General features: G+C 40.8%; 1 protein-coding gene across 1 annotated transcript in view; it reads left to right on the forward strand.

The window, feature by feature from the left end:
• Positions 1–7711: 7711 nt before the first annotated feature.
• Positions 7712–23538, forward strand: part of LOC118392842 (protein FAM214B) — a 52264-nt gene continuing 36437 nt past the window's right edge. Inside the window, exon 1 of the mRNA XM_052460973.1 lies at positions 7712–8097. The gene's annotated coding sequence lies outside the window, so the exon portion shown is untranslated. The remainder of the gene's footprint in view (positions 8098–23538) is intronic.

The raw sequence follows: 23538 nt of genomic DNA on the forward strand, positions 1-23538 counted from the left end.
TCTTTGTTCATCAGACATTGTTAATGTTGGAAGTGACTATTGTAGCTGGAAACGGCAGTTTTTTAAATGGAATATCTACATAGGTGTACAGAGGCCCATTATCAGCAACCATGTTTATCATTTTTAAAGGCTAATTGGTTATTAGAAAAGCCTTTTGCAATTATGTTAGTGCAGCTGAAAACTGTAGTGCTGATTAAAGAGGCAATAAAACTGGCCTTCTTTAGACTAGTTGAGTATCTGGAGCATCAGCATTTGTGGGTTCGATTACAGGCTCAAAATGGCCAGAAACAAAGAGCTTTCTTCTGAAACTCGTCAGTCTATTCTTGTTCTGAGAAATTAAGGCTATTATTCCAAGTGTCACGATCGTCGTAGTGAGGAGACCAAAGCGCAGCGTGATGTGAATACATCTTTTTAATGAAAGACGAAAAACACAAAGTACACTAACCAAACAAAATATCAAGACGAATGTGACCGCTATCAAAACTGAGTGCAAACATGCAACATCACATAGACAATAACCCCTAGACAGTACAAAAACATATACATCACCCATGTCACACCTTGACCTAACCAAAATATATAAGGAAAACAAAGAATACTCAGGTCAGGGCGTGACACCATGCGAGAAATTGCCAAGAAACTGAAGATCTCGTACAACGCTGTGTACTACTCCCTTCACAGAACAGTGCAAACTGGCTCTAACCAGAATAGAAAAGGGAGTGGGAGGCCCCGGTGCACAACTGAGCAAGAGGACATGTACATTAGAGTGTCTAGTTTGAGAAACAGACGCCTCGCAAGTCCTCAACTGGCAGATTCATTAAATAGTACCCGCAAAACACCAGTCTCAACGTCAACCCTGAAGGGGCGACTTCGGGATGCTGGCCTTCTAGTCAGAGTTGCAAAGAAAAAGCCATATCTCAGACTGGCCAATAAAAATAAAATATTAAGATGGGCAAAAGATGAAGATGAACAGATTAAAGTACAGAGAGATCAAACCTGCTCCAGAATGCTCAGGACCTCAGACTGGGGCAAAGGTTCACCTTCCAACAGGACAACGACCCTAAGCACACAGCCAAGACAACGCAGGAGTCGCTTCAGGATAAGTCTCTGAATGTCCTCGAGTGGCCCAGCCAGAGCCCTGACTTGAACCCAAACATGTCTGGAGAGACCAGAAAATAGCTGTGCAGCTACGCTCCCCATCCAACCTGACAGAGCTGGAGAGGATCTGCAGAGAAGAATGGGAGAAACTCCCCAAATACAGGTGTGCCAAGCTTGCAGCGTCATACCCAAGAAGACTTGAGGCTGTAATCGCTGCCAAAGGTGCTTCAACAAAGTACTGAGTAAAGGGTCTGAATACTTATGTGATATTTCATTTGGTTTTTATACATTTGCACACAAAAAAAATTAAAAACCATGTTTGCTTTGTCATTATGGGGTATCGTGTATAGATTGAGGGTGAAAAAAACCAATTTGATCAATTTTAGAATAAGGCTGTAACGTAACAAAATGTGTAAAAAGTCAAGGGGTCTGAATACTTTCTGAATGCACTGTATATGGGAAAGCTACTGAGGATGGTGACTCTATAGCAACTCCTATCGGTCAAATATGTCATCTATGTCCAGGCCCTGAGGCAGCTAAGCAGCCCCAAACCATGATGCTCCCTCCACCATTCTTTACAGTTGGGATGAGGTTTTGATGTTGGTGTGCTGTGATTGTTTTCTCCACATAGTGGTGTGTGTTCCTTCCAAACAACTCAACTGTAGTTTCATCTGTCCACAGAATATTTTTCCAGTAGCGCTGTGGAACATCCAGGTGCACTTTTGCAGACTTCAGACGTGCAGCAATGTTTTTTTTGGACAGCAGTGGCTTCTTCCGTAGTGTCCTCCCATGAACATTCTTGTTTAGTGTTTTAGTATTTTACCTATCGTAGACTCGTCAGCAGAGATGTTAGCATGTTCCAGAGATTTCTGTAAGTCTTTAGCTGACACTCTAGGATTCTTCTTAACCTCATTGAGCATTCTGAGCTGTGCTCTTGCTGTCATCTTTGAAGGACGGCCAATCCTGGGGAGAGTAGCAACAGTGCTGAACTTTCTCCATTTATAGACAATTTGTCATACCGTGGACTGATGAACATCAAGGCTTTTAGAGATACTTTTGTAACCCTTTCCAGCTTTATGCAAGTCAACAATTCTTAATCTTAGGTCTTCCGAGATTTCTTTTGATCGAGGCATCGTTCACATCAGGCAATGCTTCTTGTGAATAGCAAACTTAAATTTTGTGAGTGTTTTTTATAGGGCAAGGCAGCTGCGCCCCAGCAGCACTCACTCTAGATCACTGGTAGGTCCAAGGAAACACGTTTTTTTGGGGGGTTCAAGTTTTTTTGTATTTGCAAAGTCTTCTCAACGTCTTCGTTCCGAAATCTTTCATCTGCGAGGACCACTGCATGGACATTTGATTGGAGCAGTGCCTGGAGGAGTCTCAGTGCCCGGAATCTTCTGTCCAGTACTGGTCACACACCAACAGTAACCTGTAGAGGCCGAACATTGCTTAGCATTAGAGTGACACATTTCCTGAACAAATTCAGTGATATCTGCTAACCAGACCTCTCATTAATCGATGGTCAGACGGATGGTCTTGTATTGTCTTTGACCGGCAGTTTTCTCAGCTAATTGGAAGGTTGGAAGGTTACATAATATATTTTTTTACAGACACACAAAAATAAGTGGGTTGAGTTACAAATGGAGAAAAAAAATCATATTCAACAAATTAAGGGCAAATTAAAGTTCAGAGTAAAAACAAGTGTGCATTAAGTAACAAAAGATGACCTGGCACTTAAAATAATAAAATGACACATTTTCTACTCAACAAGTCTGATTTCATTGCATTCTCCCACATGAGTTCCCATCTCCTGTTTTTAGGTTGCTGTTTTTGTCTCTGCAAACTGCAAATGCATCCAATGAGTTTTGTAGTCACAAACTTAACATAGTCATTGCGTGCTACAAATATGGAACCAAATACTACACTTTTGACAACTTTAATACACTATAAGTGATAGCAATAGCTTCCTTACATTGTTCATGTTCCGAATTCCTCCATCATATGCATTCAACGGGCATATGAAACAAAGCCATGATACATCCTTGTAAAAGCAGTATACTTCTCATCTCATTGATTGGACTCCAGGTCAGCGGACTCCTGACTCCAATTAGCTAATTGGAGAAGTCATTAGTCTCGGGGGGTTCACATACTTTTTCCAACCTACACTGTGAATGTTTAAATGATGTATCGCTATAGACAAGAAAAGTACAATAATTTGTGTGTTATTCGTTTGAGCACACTTTGTTTTTTCTATTGCTGCGACTTAGATGAAGATCAGATCAAATTGTGATGACCAGTTTATGCAGAAATGCAAGTAATTCCAAAGGGTTCACATACTGTTTCTTGCCACTGTATGCTGAGTCTTCAACCATATACACATCAGTCACTGAAACCCTTAACAAAGAGTTGCAGTCTGTTTTGGAATCGGTGGCCAGAAATAAACTGGTCCTGAACATCTCTAAAACTAAGAGAATTGTATTTGGTACAAATTATTAATGTTTTGGAAGTTCCAAATAGTTTGCATAGTCAACTTACACACAGCACTGACACAGCACTGACTTACCTCACCAGACATGCCACCAGGGGTATTTTCACAGTCCTCAGGTCCAGAACAAATTCAAGGAAGCATACAGTATTATACAGAGTCATGACTGCACAGAACTCCCATCTTATATAGAGCAAGTGAACAGCAAACCTGGTTTCAAAAATAAACAACTAATAAAGCAACACCTCATGGCACAACGCCTCTCCCCCATGTGACCTACTGGTTGTGTGTATGTACTGACATGTATGTGTTCCTGATAGATGCACACACACACACTACATGTTAATGTTTCTAAATGCATGTCAATTCTAATGTCTTTTGTCTCTAATGTCTTTTTTTGTTACGTGTCGAATCCCTGTAAGACTGTCGCTAATGGGCGTCGGCTAATGGGCGTCGGCTAATAAATCACATCAAATACTGTAACACCATCAGAAATATGAAACCCTCTGTTTCTCCTTTTTCCTGCCTCACTCTGTCTCCTGTTCCACTCCTTGGCCTTGTGTCCCATCAAGTCTCCTCTCGTGGGGAAATGTGCCTCTACATATCAACTGTATACTGTTAAAGCCCTGTGTGAGGACAGATTGACTGTGAGATTCTCTCAAGCTGTGTAAGGAGAATAGACTATACTCACTCAGTGCTGTGACACCGTAGGGAAGGAGAAAACCAAAGGCCACACCAAACATCTCAGAGATGTAGGTTTCTTGCCTAATTCCTAGCCTCCGTAAGACCATCCTGATCATGGATTCAATCTGTGTAGTGAAACGGAATGTAAACTTGCGAAATCAGGATGCTAGAACAAGGCTAGTTTCTTCCAAGCGCAACCAGCCCTCTACTCCTCCACTGTGATGATACCCTTATTCAATCACACAGGTGAAGGGATGTACTGTTCACTTCAACACTACCCATGGAGGGAGAGGGAGTCACATCATCATGTCTATGGGTCTACATCCTGTCTGGCCAAGATGGATTGTGGGAGATGGAGGGCATCTCCAGCAGAATCCCGATTGTATGATGAAGTGTTCTTGTCCTTTAAACCTGTTTTTCATTCCTTTTATACACATTTCAATTCAAAACTACCCGTGGGCCTGATTAGATAATATAAGACATTTGTGTTTTTTTAATGGAGGAGATAATAGAGAGAATAGATCTTCTGTTCACTAATGTAGCCCTCATCCAACAGTGTTGATGCTGAATGGGATTGTGACAACGTTAGCATGCTAGCCATTAGCCTCTGGACCAACGACAGGTAACTTCCAAAATAATGGAAACACGTGAGTAAATGAGGGATACAAAGTATATTGAAAGCTGATGCTTCCACACAGGTGTGGATCCTGAGTAAATGAATCAATTGACATCCCATCATGCTTAGGGTCATGTATAAAAATGCTGCGCAGGCCATTATTCTGGCTACCATGGCTATGTCCCCATAGGTTGCACAGGGCACGAGGGGTCACTGAATGGTTTGATGAGCATGAAAACTACGTAAACCATAGACCGTTTCAGGATGGCCATGACCAGATCTCAACTCAATTGAACACTAAGGGAGATTCTGGGGAGGTACCTGAAACAGCGTTTTCCACAACCATCAACAAAACACCAAATTATGGAATTTCTTGTGGAAGAATATTGCCGCATCCCTCCAATAGAGTTCTAGACACTTTGTAGAATCTATGCCAAGGTGCATTGAACCTGTTCTGGCTCGTGGTGACCCAACACCCTATTCAGACACTTTATGTTGGTGTCTCTTTTATTTTGGTAGTTACCTGTAGGTCCCAATACAACATAACGACATCAGTTGAGAGGCACAGGGACAGCCATGGAGCAGCGGCCCTCGGATGAAGAGACATTTAGACGGTAGACACAAGGTTGCTGTTTCAAACCCCCGGACAGAGCTGGCCAGTCTTTTTTTACACTTATTTCAATATTTCATTATTCATAAAAATAAAGAATAAACACCCATTGTAATATTATGTCTACTGTTTTGTCATTTCTATGTATTTGAAACACGGTTGGTAATAAAGAAAGATGTTAGACTTTTACAATGTGTAAATTAACATTGCACCAGTTTGTTTGGTCTTTAGTGATATGTTATATTAGAGAGGAGTCCTCTATACACGTCTATTTTAGACCAGAGGAGAAATATCAGATTGAAATAGCTTCTCTAAACTAAGAGGAAATGGAATCTGATCCGAGAGCTATAATAGAAAAGAGATTACATGTATATCCATTGATTTAGAACAAGTGCTAGATGTCAGTCAAGTGTTGAATAAAAAGGTGAAAAAAGGAACTGAACACTGATTGTGCTCCCATGTGAACGTATTAGACAGGGTTTTAGTGCTCGAAACCATGTCTGACGCATTCACATGAAAGCAACAATAGACAGACACAACGTTAGCTCAGACAGCTCAGAACTCCAACACAGCCACATGACAGACAGATATTGTATGTGTCAGTAGCAGTACTAACGGAGATCTCAACAGTACATTTATTATCCAGGAGAGGGTGCTACAAACACATCCTTCCCAAACTCAAAAACACTGCTGGCAAGTTACCAAGCTGAATGTGGGACAGGATTTTTTTTGCATTTTACAATAATCAAAAGCCATTCCTTCACAATAAATACAATTTTTAAATAATTTCTGATGTTTTTTTTAAAGACACAGGCAATGATCTATCCCATATCACAACAAGGGTATGCTATGTGCAATCGAACCAATGGAATAGTCCCAAAAGTACAACACAAATTCAAGTACAGCACAACAAAGTATGTCAAGTAGGCCAATTCTTCAAGTAGGCAGACCAGGCAAGGTCAGCAGCATTTTTTATTGTTGTGCTATTAGACAAGTAAAACTGAGTTGGCCCAGAAGGCCCACTGGAGTTGTCTGCAAATTAGATACCATTCCAAGCCCGGGTGAAGCTCCGTTGTGAAATCATTCCAACTCCTTGTCAATAATTTTCATGCCAAACGTGGTTGTCATGAGAATGACATCAATTGAATTGGCAGATCTGGGACCAGGCTATACAATTCCAGAATATGTCAAATATGTTGAAGGCTAGGCCTATGCTCCAGGCCAGGCAGGCCTGTAGTGATGGGGCCTGAGGCAAATAGGCCAGCTGGGCTTGCTCGCCTTGGGCCTGGTAACCAGGGCCTTGTGCCATGGTCCTTGCTATTCGGAATCCTTGGGACGTCCCTGTACCCCATTGAAGTTGTAATTTAAAATGGTTAGGGTTAGGTAAGGGATAAGGTTAGGGTTCAGAGTAAGGACGTCCTAAGAATCCCAGATAACCCTTATGCCAGGGCCCAGTCAAGGGCGTGGTGGAAATGACTAAGCCGACTGAGCCCAGTCCGTATTGGGCTGCTTACTGGCTGCTCCTGATGATCTATTCTTAGCTGTATGAGAACATGGCAATGGTTCCTGAACCCTCCTACAGTAGCTCCTTTAAAAATCGCTGTTGAAAACAGCCAGGATTAAATTGTGCAGTGACAGTAGGACTCTGTCATCATCAGTTAACTGTCAAGTCATTGAGCGCTTTGAGACAGCAAACGTTCGAAGGCTATCAGAAACGTTAATTGTATAATGGTTAGTACTTTCAAGGATTTAAAGACTTAAAGTGGCTTTTGTGAAAGGATTGACATAGGCCTCTGTGTGTTGAGGCCTCAAGCTAGAGGTCGTTCGGGTCCAGGTACCCTTTTAAAAATATATATTGGGTCTATTCGGTTCCGGTTCGGATTGTCCTGGGTCAGTCCAGGTCCAACTTTTTGGAACCTAGAAGACAAACTCTATTTCTCTCTAGTTTGCTTTCTGCAACCAGGAGGGGAAAGGGACAAATAGCACGTGTACTGGGCGTGTCTTAGCCAAACGTCGCCAACCCCTAAGCCAATGATATTATGAGAGATTTTAACATATTTGTTTAATCAAAATTCGTCTGAATACTGAGCTCTGGTTGGTTCGTGGAAGTCCAACTGACCAATCGCTTAAATGACAGGTGCCCAGCTGGCTGGAAAACCCCGCCTCCTATGGATTTTTCAGCAAACCCCGGAAACATCGTTCTTTAAAGGGACACTGATCTATTTCATGGCGGAGGTCTTCGATGAGCACAGCTGAAGCGCAGAAAAGCAAATACGAGCGACGTCGCCAGACAGCAGGCAAAAAAGCTAGCTAGTTGTGTTCAGAGAGAAGAGGAGTGACGACGAGACTGCTTAAAAAAAAAAAAAAATGTATTTTCGATGACAGACGCTGCAATTATCCTTTCTTCAAAGCTAGCTAACGTTTATATATCAATCCGATCTTTGAATTTAAACAGAGACGTTTGATGTGAAGTCGGCCAGGGTTGTCCTGGAGCGAAAATAAAAGGCCAAAACTGCGTTTCTGAGACGAAGGGAATGTCTAATTAACATCTCTGTACGTGTCAAGCCTGTCATTCCCTTCGTGTAGGTGCTAGTTACTGCGCTGGTGAGTAAACAACCCGTTTTCATGTTCAGTGAATCTTATTATTTTCCTATGCTGGAAACTAGGTGGCTAACGCTTGTTTAAAGGCTTACGTTTAGGATTTATCGTGTAAAAACACTGTCGATATTGTACTATTGTAATGACTTTATAATAACCACCTTTTTGTATTTCATGGTTATAAATGTGAACAGTGGTCTTTGTGTAAAAACAGACAAAATGATGCAATACATCAAGGCAGCTGGCTACATGGTAGTTTATAACTTTTTACTATTGCATTATTTTCTTTGCCATTTGAAATACCAGACAAGCCCAGAATACAATGTCATGACACACACACTGTACGTCTGCCAAAGGGGCGTTCCTCTGCTTTGTTTGCCATCGTCTTCCTTAACAAACAACAAAGCGTGTGCAGAATAAGAACAAGGAGATGAAGTCCCATCCCGTGTGTGTGTGTGTGTGTGCGCGTGAGTGTTTGTGTGTGTGCGCGTGAGTGTTTGTGTGTGTGCGCGTGAGTGTAAAGGACACAGTCTGCATGCCTTGCCTTAACTACATACAGATGCAATGGATTTTGCCTAGTACTGTCTGTAAGTCGTAGCCTATGTGCGCGAGGGGGGGGGGGCGTGAAACTCACCCACCACACACACACACATGCCATACATCTGTTTGAGTTGATGATGGTATCATGGCGGTGGAATAACCTTAATAATATTACTATAACTAGCAGCATAGGCGAGGGAAGGGTATTCCCCCTGGTTTCATTGTTCCCTAAGAGGAGATGCAGCTAGATAGATGGAAATGCATTGGAGGGAGGCTGTCCACTGGGACACCGTACCTGTGGTCCAATGTACTGACCCGAGCTACAATGCCACAGTTATTACTGCTGCTATGTTGTATGACTGCATTGTTGCAGTAGGCTAGTAGCCTTTGCTACTGTGATAAGAAGTGTGGTGACGTAGAGGTGTGTGATTGAGCACAGCTGCAGGGCCCTTCTCTTTGTATTCACCAACAGGGCAAGATAGCATTGGCAAACACATTACATGTGTGTACACACACACACACACACACACACACACACACACACACACACACACACACACACACACGCGCACAGTCTTTACAGTACCAACATTCAAAGACACAGCATGCAGGCACACACACACAGTAAAAACTATACTCATATACAATGCACACTCAACTATGCAAAAATAATGTACTTTTTTCTCTCTCAATCTGATTGGGTGGGCCTGGCAGGGTCTACACCCTTGACACACACACACACACACCTCTGTGCACTTTCTTATCTGACCTGCACATGCAGCACTGAGACAAGCACCTCCTCCCTCTCTTTTCAATTCAACTTCAATTTAAGGGGCTTTATTGGCATGGGAACAGATGTTTACATTGCCAAAGCAAGTGAAATAGATCATCAAAAATGTGTTTACAGTAAACATTACGCTTACAAAAGTTCCAAAAGAATAAAGACATTTCAAATGTCATACTATATGAAAATAGTTAAAGTACAAAAGGGAAAATAAATAAACATTAAATATGGGTTGTATTAAAATGTTTTTTTTTATCTTCACTGGTTTCCATTTTCTCACAAATATTGCTTCTGTGATGGCACACTGTTATCTTACCCAATAGATGTGGGAGTTTATCAAAACTGGAATTCTTTGTGGAACTGAATTCTTTGTGTTTCTGTGTAATCTGGGGGAAGTATGTGTCTCTATGGTCATACATTTGGCAGAAAGTTAGGAAGTGCTGCTCAGTTTCCACCTCATTTTGTGGGCAGTGTGTACATAGGCAGACCTGGCTCTCAAGAGAAGATATGCTTTCTCAATAGCAAGGTTATGCTCACCGAGTCTGTACATAGTCAAAGCTTTCTTTAATTTTGGGTCAGTCACAGTGGTCAGGTATTCTGTTTAGGACCAAATAGCAATCTAGTTTACTCTGTTTTTTTTTGTTTATGCTTTCCAATGTGTCATGTAATTATCTTTGTGTTTTCTCATGATTTGGTTGGGTCTAATTGTGTTGCAGTCCTGGGGCTCTGTGGGGTCTGTTTGTGAACAGAGCCTCCGGACCAGCTTGCTTAGCGGGACGCTTCTGTCGGTGATGGCTTTGTTGTGGAAGGTTTGGGAATCGCTTCCTTTTAGGTGGTTGTAGAATTTAACGGCCCCTTTCTGGATTTTGATAATTAGTGGGTATCGGCCTAATTCTGCTCTGAATATATTATTTGTTGTTTTACGTTGTACACCGAGGATATTTTTACAGAATTCTGCAGGCAGAGTCTCAATTTGGTGTTTGTCCCATTTTGTGAATTCTTGGTTGGTGAGCGGACCCCAGACCTCACAACCATAAAGGGCAATGGGTTCTTTAACTGATTCAAGTATTTTTAGCCAGATCCTAATTGGTATGTTGAATTCTATGTTCCTTTTGATGGTATAGAAGGCCCTTCCTGCATTGTCTCCTCTCTCACATGCTTTCTCACTCAATTTCCATCTCTCCTTCTCTTTCTTTTATCATGTTAAAACCAGTGGACATTGTCCTCAGCATTTGAACATTTGAAAAGGTCCTAAGAACTTCGATATACACACATAGGAGCTATATCTAAAGTTGAAGTCGGAAGTTTACATACACCTTAGGCAAATACATTTAAACTCAGTTTTTCACAATTCCTGATATTTAATCCTAGTAAAAATTCCCTGTATTAGGTCAGTTATGATCACCACTTTATTTTAAGAATGTGAAATGTCAGAATAATAGGACAGAGAATGATTTATTTCAGCTTTTATTTATTTTATCACATTCCCAGTGGGTCAGAAGTTCACATACATACTTTTGGTCATGTCGTGTATACCTTCCTCGGTGCTCACAATAAAAGGAAAACATCTGACACAAAACACTGGGCGCAAACTCATGATGCTCGGACCTTAGACTGCTGCATCACCGCAGTTCTGGTTTGTTGAGATTGGTTTGGAAGAACTTAACTGGCCTTCACACAGCCCTGACCTCAACCTGACCTTAGGCTGCTGCATCACCACAGTTCACAATGCTCTAGTGAGCTGTGAAAATACTTGATGATAGTTGATGCAAACAGCACATTGTTTTTAATTATTTTTGTTTTAAAGGGAAGATTGCAGAATTAGGTTGCTCTTAAATGTTCTGCTTGGTTTCATCCTTCAAAATAAAAGTCCCAATACGACATGTCACTTTAGATTTTGTATTTTGTCAGAAATGTTTATTTTTATCACAATAGTTGAATGTCTATAACCAAACTGGCTAAAATTCTGTTGTTTGGCCGATGGTCGCTACAGCTAGGCACATGCTAACCTGAGTACTAACATTACTAGCAACAGTAACAGTACATCCAGGTATAATGGCTAACACAAACTTTGGCTACTATGATATCCTGTTATGTCAGCCAGTAAATATCAGGCAGTTCTGCACAAATAAAGACCTACCTTGAAATACACAATAATTCATCCGATTTGGTATTTGACCATTCAATTCTGCAAAACAGTGCAGTGTTGATAGAGTTGTTGTAGCTTGCTCGGTAGGTAGGTAGCTAGGTTATTCCATCCCAAAAACACCATGCTAGATCAGAGTGGGCCAGTTCGTTTTTCATGGCCCAATGCACTTAGATAGCTGGCTCTCTTCGTTTCAAAAAAATAATAATTTACGAGCGACATAACATGACAAATTCTTTAGGTCACTTTAGTACCTACTTACTTACCTACTTACTTACCTACTTACTTACTTACTTACCTACTTACTTACCTACTTACTTACCTACTTACTTACCTACTTACTTACCTACTTACCTACTTATCTACCTACTTACCTACTTTATTTACCTACTTACTTACTTATTTACCTACTTACCTACTTACTTACTTATTTACCTACTTACTTACTTACTTACCTACTTACTTACTTACTTACTTACTTACCCGATTGGCCTCAGTCACCGACGCCACCAGCAGGTCATTCCTTTCTTGACGTCCCAAGCTGCGATGTATTGTTGGTGAATGAGTTTGTTATTAATGTGATTGTAATTGTGAAAATACATTGAGTAATTATTTTTCCGTAAAGATGATTTTAGATTGGTTATATTGGACTTGTGGAATATTAATTGTGCAACCTTTCTTGCAAGCCTTTTCTCAAAGGTCTGTCTGTTTTTATTTGACCTTTTTTATTTAGGCAAGTCAGTTAAGAACAAATTTGTATTTACAACGTTACTGAACAGTAGGTTAACTGTCTTGTTCAGGGGAGGAATGACAGATTTTTTTACCACTCGGGGATTCTATCAAGCAACCTTTGGTTACTGACCTAACACTCTAACCACTAGGATACCTGCCGGTCTGTCCGTGATAGAGATTCTCAGCTTTTCTTGACATCACACTCCACAAAGCAAGTCCTGCAGGCTCTGGTGTTATCTACAATGCCCAGAACAGAGCAACACATTGTAATCATTTGGCTGATATCAATACTTTGCATGACAGTCTCTCTTGCCTAAGAGGTTGAGGAAAGACTGACTGCTTCACTTCTTGTTTTGCAAGAAACAGTCGTGTTGGAAATTCCAAATCGCTTGCATAGTCAACTCACACACACACACACACACACACACACACACTTATCCCACCAGACATGGCACCAGGGATCTTTTCACAGTCCCCAAATCCAGATCAACTTCAAGAAAGCCTACAGTATTATATAGAGCCATTACTGTATGGAACTCCATTCCATCTCATATTACTCAAGTGAACAGCAAACCTGGTTTAAACAACAGCAACACCTCACCACAACTCCTCTCCCCCAGATGACCTCATTTCTGTGTGTATGTGTAACTGATATACACACACACACACACACACACACACACACACACACACACGTTAATGTTTTTAAATGTACAGTACCAGTCAAAAGTTTGGACACACCTACACGTTCAATTGTTTTCACTATTATTCTACAATGTAGAAAATAGTAAAGACATCAAAACTCTGAAATAACACATGGAATCATGTAGTAACCAAAAATGTGTTCAACAAATCAAAATATTTATATAGGAGATTCTTCAAAGTAGCCACCCTTTTGCCTTGACAGCTTTGCACACTCTTGGCATTTTCTCAACCAGCTTCATGAGGTAGTCACCTGGAATGCATTTCAATTATCAGGTGTGCCTTGTTAAAAGTTAATATGTGGAATTTCATTCCTTCTTAATTAATTTGAGCCAATCAGTTGTGTTGTGACGAGGTAGGGGTGGGATACAGAAGATAGCCCTATTTGGTAAAAGACCAAGCCCTATTTGGTAAAAGACCAAGTCCATATTATGGCAAGAACAGCTCAAATAATCAAAGAGAAATGACAGTCATGTCAAATGTAATTTGTCACATGAGCCGAATACAACAGGTGTAGGTAGACCTTTTACAGTGAAATACTTACTTACAAGCCCTTAATCAGCAATGCAGTTTTTAGAAAAAATAAGTTATGTAAAAAAGTAACAAACAATTGATCATTACTTTAAGACATGAAGGTCAGTCAATCCAGAAAATGTTTCTTCAAGTGCAGTTGCAAAAACCATCAAGCGCTGTGATGAAATTGTCTCTCAAGAGGATCGCCACAGGAAAGGAAGACCCAGTGTTACCTCTAATGCAGAGGATAAGTTCATTAGTTACCAGACTCAGAAATCGGCAATTTACTGCACCTCAGATTGCAGCCCAAATAAATGCTTCACAGAGTTCAAGTACCAGACACAACTCAACATCAACTGTTCAGAGACTGTGTGAATCAGGCCTTCATGGTTGAAATGCTGCAAAGAAACCACTACTAAAGGACACCAATAAGAAGAAGAGACTTGCTTGGGCCAAGAAACACGAGCAATGGACATTAGACCGGTGGAAATCTGTCCTTTGGTCTGATGAGTCCAAATTGTAGATTTTTGGTTCCAGCTGCAGTGTTTTTGTGAGACGCAGAGTAGTTGAACGTATCTCTACATGTGTGGTTCCCACCGTGAAGCATGGAGGAGGGGGTGTGATGATGTGGGGGTGCTTTGCTGGTGACAATCTCAGTGATTTAGTTAGAATTCAAGGCAACACTTAACCAGCTTGGCTACCACAGCATTCTGCAGCGATTCACCATCTCATCTGGTTTGCGCCTAGTGGGACTATCCTCTGTTTTTCAACAGGACAATGACCTAAAACACATCTCCAGGCTGTGTAAGGGCTATTTGACCAAGAAAGGGAGTGATGGAGTGCTGCATTAGATGACCTGGCCTCCACAATCATCCCACCTCAACCCAATTCAAGTGCTCAGCATATGTGTGAACTCCTTCAAGACTGTTGGAAAGGCAATCCAGGTGACTACCTCATGAAGCTGGTTGAGAGAATCCCAAGAGTGTGCAAAGCTGTCATCAAGGCAAAGGGTGGCTATTTGAAGAATCTCAAATATAAAATATATTTAGATTTAACACTTTTTTTTTGGTTACTACATGATTCCATATGTTTATTTTAGAGTTTTGATGTCTTCAATATTATTCTACAATGTAGAATATAGTAAATAAATAAAAAATGAGTAGATGTGTCAACTTTTGACTGGTACTGTATGTCAATTGTAAAGTATTTTGTCTGTAATGTCTTTCCGTTGTGTTGGACCCCAGTAAGACTAGCTGTCTCCGTCGGCTAACGGGGATCCTAATAAAAATCGAATCCAAAACCGTAGCCCTAATCTTAACCACTCAGAATGAGTTGTTTCTGTTTTAACCCTGTTTTTAACCCTGTAACCATGCATAATTTATTCTGTAACCACGTGGAATTAACCCTGTAACCATGTGGAATTAACCCTGTAACCATGTGGAATTAACCCTGTAACCATGTGGAATTAACCCTGTAACCATGTGGAATTAACCCTGTAACCATGTGGAATTAACCATGTGGAATTAACCCTGTAACCATGTGGAATTAACCCTGTAACCATGTGGAATTAACCCTGTAACCATGTGGAATTAACCCTGTAACCATGCGGAATTAACCCTGTGGAATTAACCCTGTAACCACGCGGAATTAACCCTGTAACCACGCGGAATTAACCCTGTAACCACGGAATTAACCCTGTAACCACGCGGAATTAACCCTGTAACCACGCGGAATTAACCCTGTAACCACGCGGAATTAACCCTGTAACCACGCGGAATTAACCCTGTAACCACGCGGAATTAACCCTGTAACCACGCGGAATTAACCCTGTAACCACGCGGAATTAACCCTGTAACCACGCGGAATTAACCCTGTAACCACGCGGAATTAACCCTGTAACCATGTGGAATTAACCCTGTAACCATGTGGAATTAACCATGTGGAATTAACCCTGTAACCACGTGGAATTAATGAATTAAAAAATAGAGGTTTGTCCATAATACGTCAAATTTCAAAGGATATTATGAGATAATTATAACTAACTATAATACTAATCAAAGTTTATTTGTAACGTCCAAATACAGCAGGTGTAGTAGACCTTACAGTGAAATGCTGAATATAACAGGTGTAGTAGACCTTACAGTGAAATGCTGAATACAACAGGTGTAGTAGACCTTACAGTGAAATGCTGAATACAACAGGTGTAGTAGACCTTACAGTGAAATGCTGAATACAACAGGTGTAGTAGACCTTACAGTGAAATGCTGAATACAACAGGTGTAGTAGACCTTACAGTGAAATGCTGAATACAACAGGTGTAGTAGACCTTACAGTGAAATGCTGAATACAACAGGTGTAGTAGACCTTACAGTGAAATGCTGAATACAACAGGTGTAGTAGACCTTACAGTGAAATGCTGAATACAACAGGTGTAGTAGACCTTACAGTGAAATGCTGAATACAACAGGTGTAGTAGACCTTACAGTGAAATGCTGAATACAACAGGTGTAGTAGACCTTACAGTGAAATGCTGAATACAACAGGTGTAGTAGACCTCACAGTGAAATGCTGAATACAACAGGTGTAGTAGACCTCACAGTGAAATGCTGAATACAACAGGTGTAGTAGACCTTACAGTGAAATGCTGAATACAACAGGTGTAGTAGACCTTACAGTGAAATGCTGAATACAACAGGTGTAGTAGACCTTACAGTGAAATGCTGAATACAACAGGTGTAGTAGACCTTACAGTGAAATGCTGAATACAACAGGTGTAGTAGACCTTACAGTGAAATGCTGAATACAACAGGTGTAGTAGACCTTACAGTGAAATGCTGAATACAACAGGTGTAGTAGACCTTACAGTGAAATGCTGAATACAACAGGTGTAGTAGACCTTACAGTGAAATGCTGAATACAACAGGTGTAGTAGACCTTACAGTGAAATGCTGAATACAACAGGTGTAGTAGACCTTACAGTGAAATGCTGAATACAACAGGTGTAGTAGACCTTACAGTGAAATGCTGAATACAACAGGTGTAGTAGACCTTACAGTGAAATGCTGAATACAACAGGTGTAGTAGACCTCACAGTGAAATGCTGAATACAACAGGTGTAGTAGACCTTACAGTGAAATGCTGAATACAACAGGTGTAGTAGACCTCACAGTGAAATGCTGAATACAACAGGTGTAGTAGACCTTACAGTGAAATGCTGAATACAACAGGTGTAGTAGACCTTACAGTGAAATGCTGAATACAACAGGTGTAGTAGACCTTACAGTGAAATGCTGAATACAACAGGTGTAGTAGACCTTACAGTGAAATGCTGAATACAACAGGTGTAGTAGACCTACAGTGAAATGCCGAATACAACAGGTGTAGTAGACCTTACAGTGAAATGCCGAATACAACAGGTGTAGTAGACCTTACAGTGAAATGCTGAATACAACAGGTGTAGTAGACCTTACAGTGAAATGCCGAATACAACAGGTGTAGTAGACCTTACAGTGAAATGCTGAATACAACAGGTGTAGTAGACCTTACAGTGAAATGCTGAATACAACAGGTGTAGTAGACCTTACAGTGAAATGCCGAATACAACAGGTGTAGTAGACCTTACAGTGAAATGCCGAATACAACAGGTGTAGTAGACCTTACAGTGAAATGCTGAATACAACAGGTGTAGTAGACCTTACAGTGAAATGCTGAATACAACAGGTGTAGTAGACCTTACAGTGAAATGCCGAATACAACAGGTGTAGTAGACCTTACAGTGAAATGCCGAATACAACAGGTGTAGTAGACCTTACAGTGAAATGCCGAATACAACAGGTGTAGTAGACCTCACAGTGAAATGCTGAATACAACAGGTGTAGTAGACCTTACAGTGAAATGCCGAATACAACAGGTGTAGTAGACCTCACAGTGAAATGCTGAATACAACAGGTGTAGTAGACCTTACAGTGAAATGCTGAATACAACAGGTGTAGTAGACCTTACAGTGAAATGCTGAATACAACAGGTGTAGTAGACCTTACAGTGAAATGCTGAATACAACAGGTGTAGTAGACCTTACAGTGAAATGCTGAATACAACAGGTGTAGTAGACCTTACAGTGAAATGCTGAATACAACAGGTGTAGTAGACCTTACAGTGAAATGCTGAATACAACAGGTGTAGTAGACCTTACAGTGAAATGCTGAATACAACAGGTGTAGTAGACCTTACAGTGAAATGCTGAATACAACAGGTGTAGTAGACCTTACAGTGAAATGCTGAATACAACAGGTGTAGTAGACCTTACAGTGAAATGCTGAATACAACAGGTGTAGTAGACCTTACAGTGAAATGCTGAATACAACAGGTGTAGTAGACCTTACAGTGAAATGCTGAATACAACAGGTGTAGTAGACCTTACAGTGAAATGCTGAATACAACAGGTGTAGTAGACCTTCACAGTGAAATGCTGAATACAACAGGTGTAGTAGACCTTACAGTGAAATGCTGAATACAACAGGTGTAGTAGACCTTACAGTGAAATGCTGAATACAACAGGTGTAGTAGACCTTACAGTGAAATGCTGAATACAACAGGTGTAGTAGACCTTACAGTGAAATGCTGAATACAACAGGTGTAGTAGACCTTACAGTGAAATGCTGAATACAACAGGTGTAGTAGACCTTACAGTGAAATGCTGAATACAACAGGTGTAGTAGACCTTACAGTGAAATGCTGAATACAACAGGTGTAGTAGACCTTACAGTGAAATGCTGAATACAACAGGTGTAGTAGACCTTACAGTGAAATGCTGAATACAACAGGTGTAGTAGACCTTACAGTGAAATGCTGAATACAACAGGTGTAGTAGACCTTACAGTGAAATGCTGAATACAACAGGTGTAGTAGACAGGTGTGAAGTAGACCTTACAGTGAAATGCTGAATACAACAGGTGTAGTAGACCTTACAGTGAAATGCTGAATACAACAGGTGTAGTAGACCTTACAGTGAAATGCTGAATACAACAGGTGTAGTAGACCTTACAGTGAAATGCCGAATACAACAGGTGTAGTAGACCTTACAGTGAAATGCCGAATACAACAGGTGTAGTAGACCTTACAGTGAAATGCCGAATACAACAGGTGTAGTAGACCTTACAGTGAAATGCCGAATACAACAGGTGTAGTAGACCTTACAGTGAAATGCCGAATACAACAGGTGTAGTAGACCTTACAGTGAAATGCCGAATACAACAGGTGTAGTAGACCTTACAGTGAAATGCCGAATACAACAGGTGTAGTAGACCTTACAGTGAAATGCTGAATACAACAGGTGTAGTAGACCTTACAGTGAAATGCTGAATACAACAGGTGTAGTAGACCTTACAGTGAAATGCTGAATACAACAGGTGTAGTAGACCTTACAGTGAAATGCTGAATACAACAGGTGTAGTAGACCTTACAGTGAAATGCTGAATACAACAGGTGTAGTAGACCTTACAGTGAAATGCTGAATACAACAGGTGTAGTAGACCTTACAGTGAAATGCCGAATACAACAGGTGTAGTAGACCTTACAGTGAAATGCTGAATACAACAGGTGTAGTAGACCTCACAGTGAAATGCCGAATACAACAGGTGTAGTAGACCTTACAGTGAAATGCCGAATACAACAGGTGTAGTAGACCTTACAGTGAAATGCCGAATACAACAGGTGTAGTAGACCTTACAGTGAAATGCCGAATACAACAGGTGTAGTAGACCTTACAGTGAAATGCCGAATACAACAGGTGTAGTAGACCTTACAGTGAAATGCCGAATACAACAGGTGTAGTAGACCTTACAGTGAAATGCCGAATACAACAGGTGTAGTAGACCTTACAGTGAAATGCCGAATACAACAGGTGTAGTAGACCTTACAGTGAAATGCCGAATACAACAGGTGTAGTAGACCTTACAGTGAAATGCCGAATACAACAGGTGTAGTAGACCTTACAGTGAAATGCTGAATACAACAGGTGTAGTAGACCTTACAGTGAAATGCTGAATACAACAGGTGTAGTAGACCTTACAGTGAAATGCTGAATACAACAGGTGTAGTAGACCTTACAGTGAAATGCTGAATACAACAGGTGTAGTAGTCCTTACAGTGAAATGCTGAATATAACAGGTGTGTAGAGTAGAAACCTAGTAGACAGTGAAATGCTGAATACAACAGGTGTAGTAGACCTTACAGTGAAATGCTGAATATAACAGGTGTAGTAGACCTTACAGTGAAATGCTGAATACAACAGGTGTAGTAGACCTTACAGTGAAATGCTGAATACAACAGGTGTAGTAGACCTTACAGTGAAATGCTGAATACAACAGGTGTAGTAGACCTTACAGTGAAATGCTGAATACAACAGGTGTAGTAGACCTTACAGTGAAATGCTGAATACAACAGGTGTAGTAGACCTCACAGTGAAATGATGAATACAACAGGTGTAGTAGACCTTACAGTGAAATGCTGAATACAACAGGTGTAGTAGACCGTACAGTGAAATGCCAAATACAACAGGTGTAGTAGACCTTACAGTGAAATGCCGAATACAACAGGTGTAGTAGACCTTACAGTGAAATGCCGAATACAACAGGTGTAGTAGACCTTACAGTGAAATGCCGAATACAACAGGTGTAGTAGACCTTACAGTGAAATGCCGAATACAACAGGTGTAGTAGACCTTACAGTGAAATGCCGAATACAACAGGTGTAGTAGACCTTACAGTGAAATGCCGAATACAACAGGTGTAGTAGACCTTACAGTGAAATGCCGAATACAACAGGTGTAGTAGACCTTACAGTGAAATGCCGAATACAACAGGTGTAGTAGACCTTACAGTGAAATGCCGAATACAACAGGTGTAGTAGACCTTACAGTGAAATGCCGAATACAACAGGTGTAGTAGACCTTACAGTGAAATGCCGAATACAACAGGTGTAGTAGACCTTACAGTGAAATGCCGAATACAACAGGTGTAGTAGACCTTACAGTGAAATGCCGAATACAACAGGTGTAGTAGTCCTTACAGTGAAATGCCGAATATAACAGGTGTAGTAGACCGTACAGTGAAATGCTGAATACAACAGGTGTAGTAGACCTTACAGTGAAATGCTGAATACAACAGGTGTAGTAGACCTTACAGTGAAATGCTGAATACAACAGGTGTAGTAGACCTTACAGTGAAATGCCGAATACAACAGGTGTAGTAGACCTTACAGTGAAATGCTGAATACAACAGGTGTAGTAGACCTTACAGTGAAATGCTGAATACAACAGGTGTAGTAGACCTTACAGTGAAATGCTGAATACAACAGGTGTAGTAGACCTTACAGTGAAATGCCGAATACAACAGGTGTAGTAGACCTTACAGTGAAATGCTGAATACAACAGGTGTAGTAGACCTTACAGTGAAATGCTGAATACAACAGGTGTAGTAGTCCTTACAGTGAAATGCTGAATACAACAGGTGTAGTAGACCTTACAGTGAAATGCTTACTTACAGGCTCTAACTAATTGTGCCATTTTTTATTTAATTTAGGTATTAGGTGAACAATGGGTAAGTAAAGAAATTAAAACACCAGTTAAAAGACAGTGAAAAATAACAGTAGAGACTATGTACAGTAGAGAGACTATGTACAGTAGAGGCTATATACAGTAGAGGCTATGTACAGTAGGGAGTAGACCATGTACAGTAGAGAGACCATGTACAGTAGAGAGACCATGTACAGTAGAGAGACTATGTACAGTAGTAGGAGGCTATGTACAGTAGTAGGAGGCTATATACAGTAGAGAGACTATGTACAGTAGAGAGGCTATATACAGTAGAGAGGCTATGTCCAGTAGGGAGGCTATATACAGTAGAGAGACTATGTACAGTAGAGAGACCATGTACAGTAGAGAGGTGTATGTACAGTAGAGAGACCATGTACAGTAGAGAGACTATGTACAGTAGGGAGGCTATATACAGTAGAGAGACTATGTACAGTAGGGAGGCTATATACAGTAGAGACCTATACAGAAATGCTATGTACAGTAGGGAGGCTATATACAGTAGAGAGGCTATATACAGTAGAGAGACCTCACAGTGCCATATACAGTAGAGACCATGTACAGTAGACTGAAATGTACAGTAGGGAGGCTATATACAGTAGGGAGGCTATGTACAGTAGAGAGGCTATATACAGTAGAGAGGCTATATACAGTAGGGAGGCTATATGCTATGTACAGTAGAGAGACTATGTACAGTAGAGAGACTATGTACAGTAGGGAGGCTATGTACAGTAGGGAGGCTATATACAGTAGAGAGACTATGTACAGTAGAGAGGCTATATACAGTAGAGAGGCTATATACAGTAGGGAGGCTATATACAGTAGAGAGACCATGTACAGTAGAGAGACCATGTACAGTAGAGAGACCATGTACAGTAGAGAGACCATGTACAGTAGAGAGACTATGTACAGTAGGGAGGCTATATACAGTAGGGAGGCTATGTACAGTAGGGAGGCTATATACAGTAGAGAGGCTATATACAGTAGGGAGGCTATATACAGTAGAGAGACTATGTACAGTAGAGAGACTATGTACAGTAGAGAGACTATGTACAGTAGGGAGGCTATATACAGTAGAGAGACTATGTACAGTAGGGAGGCTATATACAGTAGAGAGACTATGAAATATAGTAGGGAGGCTATATACAGTAGAGAGGCTATGTACAGTAGGGAGGCTATATACAGTAGAGAGACTATGTACAGTAGGGAGGCTATATACAGTAGAGAGGCTATGTACAGTAGGGAGGCTATATACATGTAGTAGAAGTGACTATATACAGGTGTATAGACACAGTATGTAACAGTAGAGATCCTATGAAATATACAGTAAAGAGGCTAAACGCCACAGGTGTACAGTAGAAGAGGCTATATACAGTAGAGAAGGCTATATACAGTAAAGAGGCTATGTACAGTAGAGAGGCTTTGATACAGTATGAATACAACAGGTGTAGTAGACCACAGTGAAACTGAATACAACAGGTGTAGTAGACCTTACAGTGAAATGCTGAATACAGTAGAGAGGCTATGTACAGTAGAGGCTATGTACAGTAGGGAGGCTACATACAGTAGAGGCTATATACAGTAGAGAGACACACACACACACACTATGTACAGTAGAGAGGCTATGTACAGCAGGGAGGCTATATACAGTAGTCAAGGCTATGCTCTACAAAGTGCAGTATTTTCCAGAGGCTATGTACACAATGTGGTGTGTGTTAAAACACCAGAGGCTATATACAGTAGAGAGGCTATGTAGAGAGGCTATGTACAGTAGAGACTATGTACAGTAGGGAGGCTATATACAGTAGGGAGGCTATATAGAGAGACAGTAGAGAGGCTATATACAGTAGAGAGACTATAGGGTACAGGGTAGGGAGGCTATATACAGTAGAGAGACTATATACAGTAGAGAGGCTATGTACAGTAGGGAGGCTATTATACATGTACAGAGAGACTATGTACAGTAGAGAGGCTATATACAGTAGAGAGACTATATACAGTAGAGAGGCTATGTACAGTAGGGAGGCTATATACAGTAGAGAGGCTATGTACAGTAGAGGCTATTATACAGTAGGGAGGCTACATACAGTAGAGAGGCTACATACAGTAGAGGCTATATACAGTAGAGAGGCTATATACAGTAGAGAGACATGTTCAGTGTACAGTAGAGAGGCTATACAGTAGAGAGGCTATATACAGTAGAGAGAGACTATGTACAGTAGAGAGGCTATATACAGTACAGAGAGGCTATGTACAGTAGGGAGGCTATATACAGTAGAGAGGCTATATACAGTAGAGAGGCTATATACAGTAGAGAGGCTATGTACAGTAGGGAGGCTATATATTAGTAAAGAGGCTATATACAGTAGAGAGACTATGTACATGTACAGTAGGGAGGCTATGTACAGTAGAGAGACTATGTACAGTAGGGAGGCTATA

This window comes from Oncorhynchus keta, chromosome 14 (genome assembly GCF_023373465.1).
Source record: "Oncorhynchus keta strain PuntledgeMale-10-30-2019 chromosome 14, Oket_V2, whole genome shotgun sequence".
Classification (NCBI taxonomy): domain Eukaryota; kingdom Metazoa; phylum Chordata; class Actinopteri; order Salmoniformes; family Salmonidae; genus Oncorhynchus; species Oncorhynchus keta.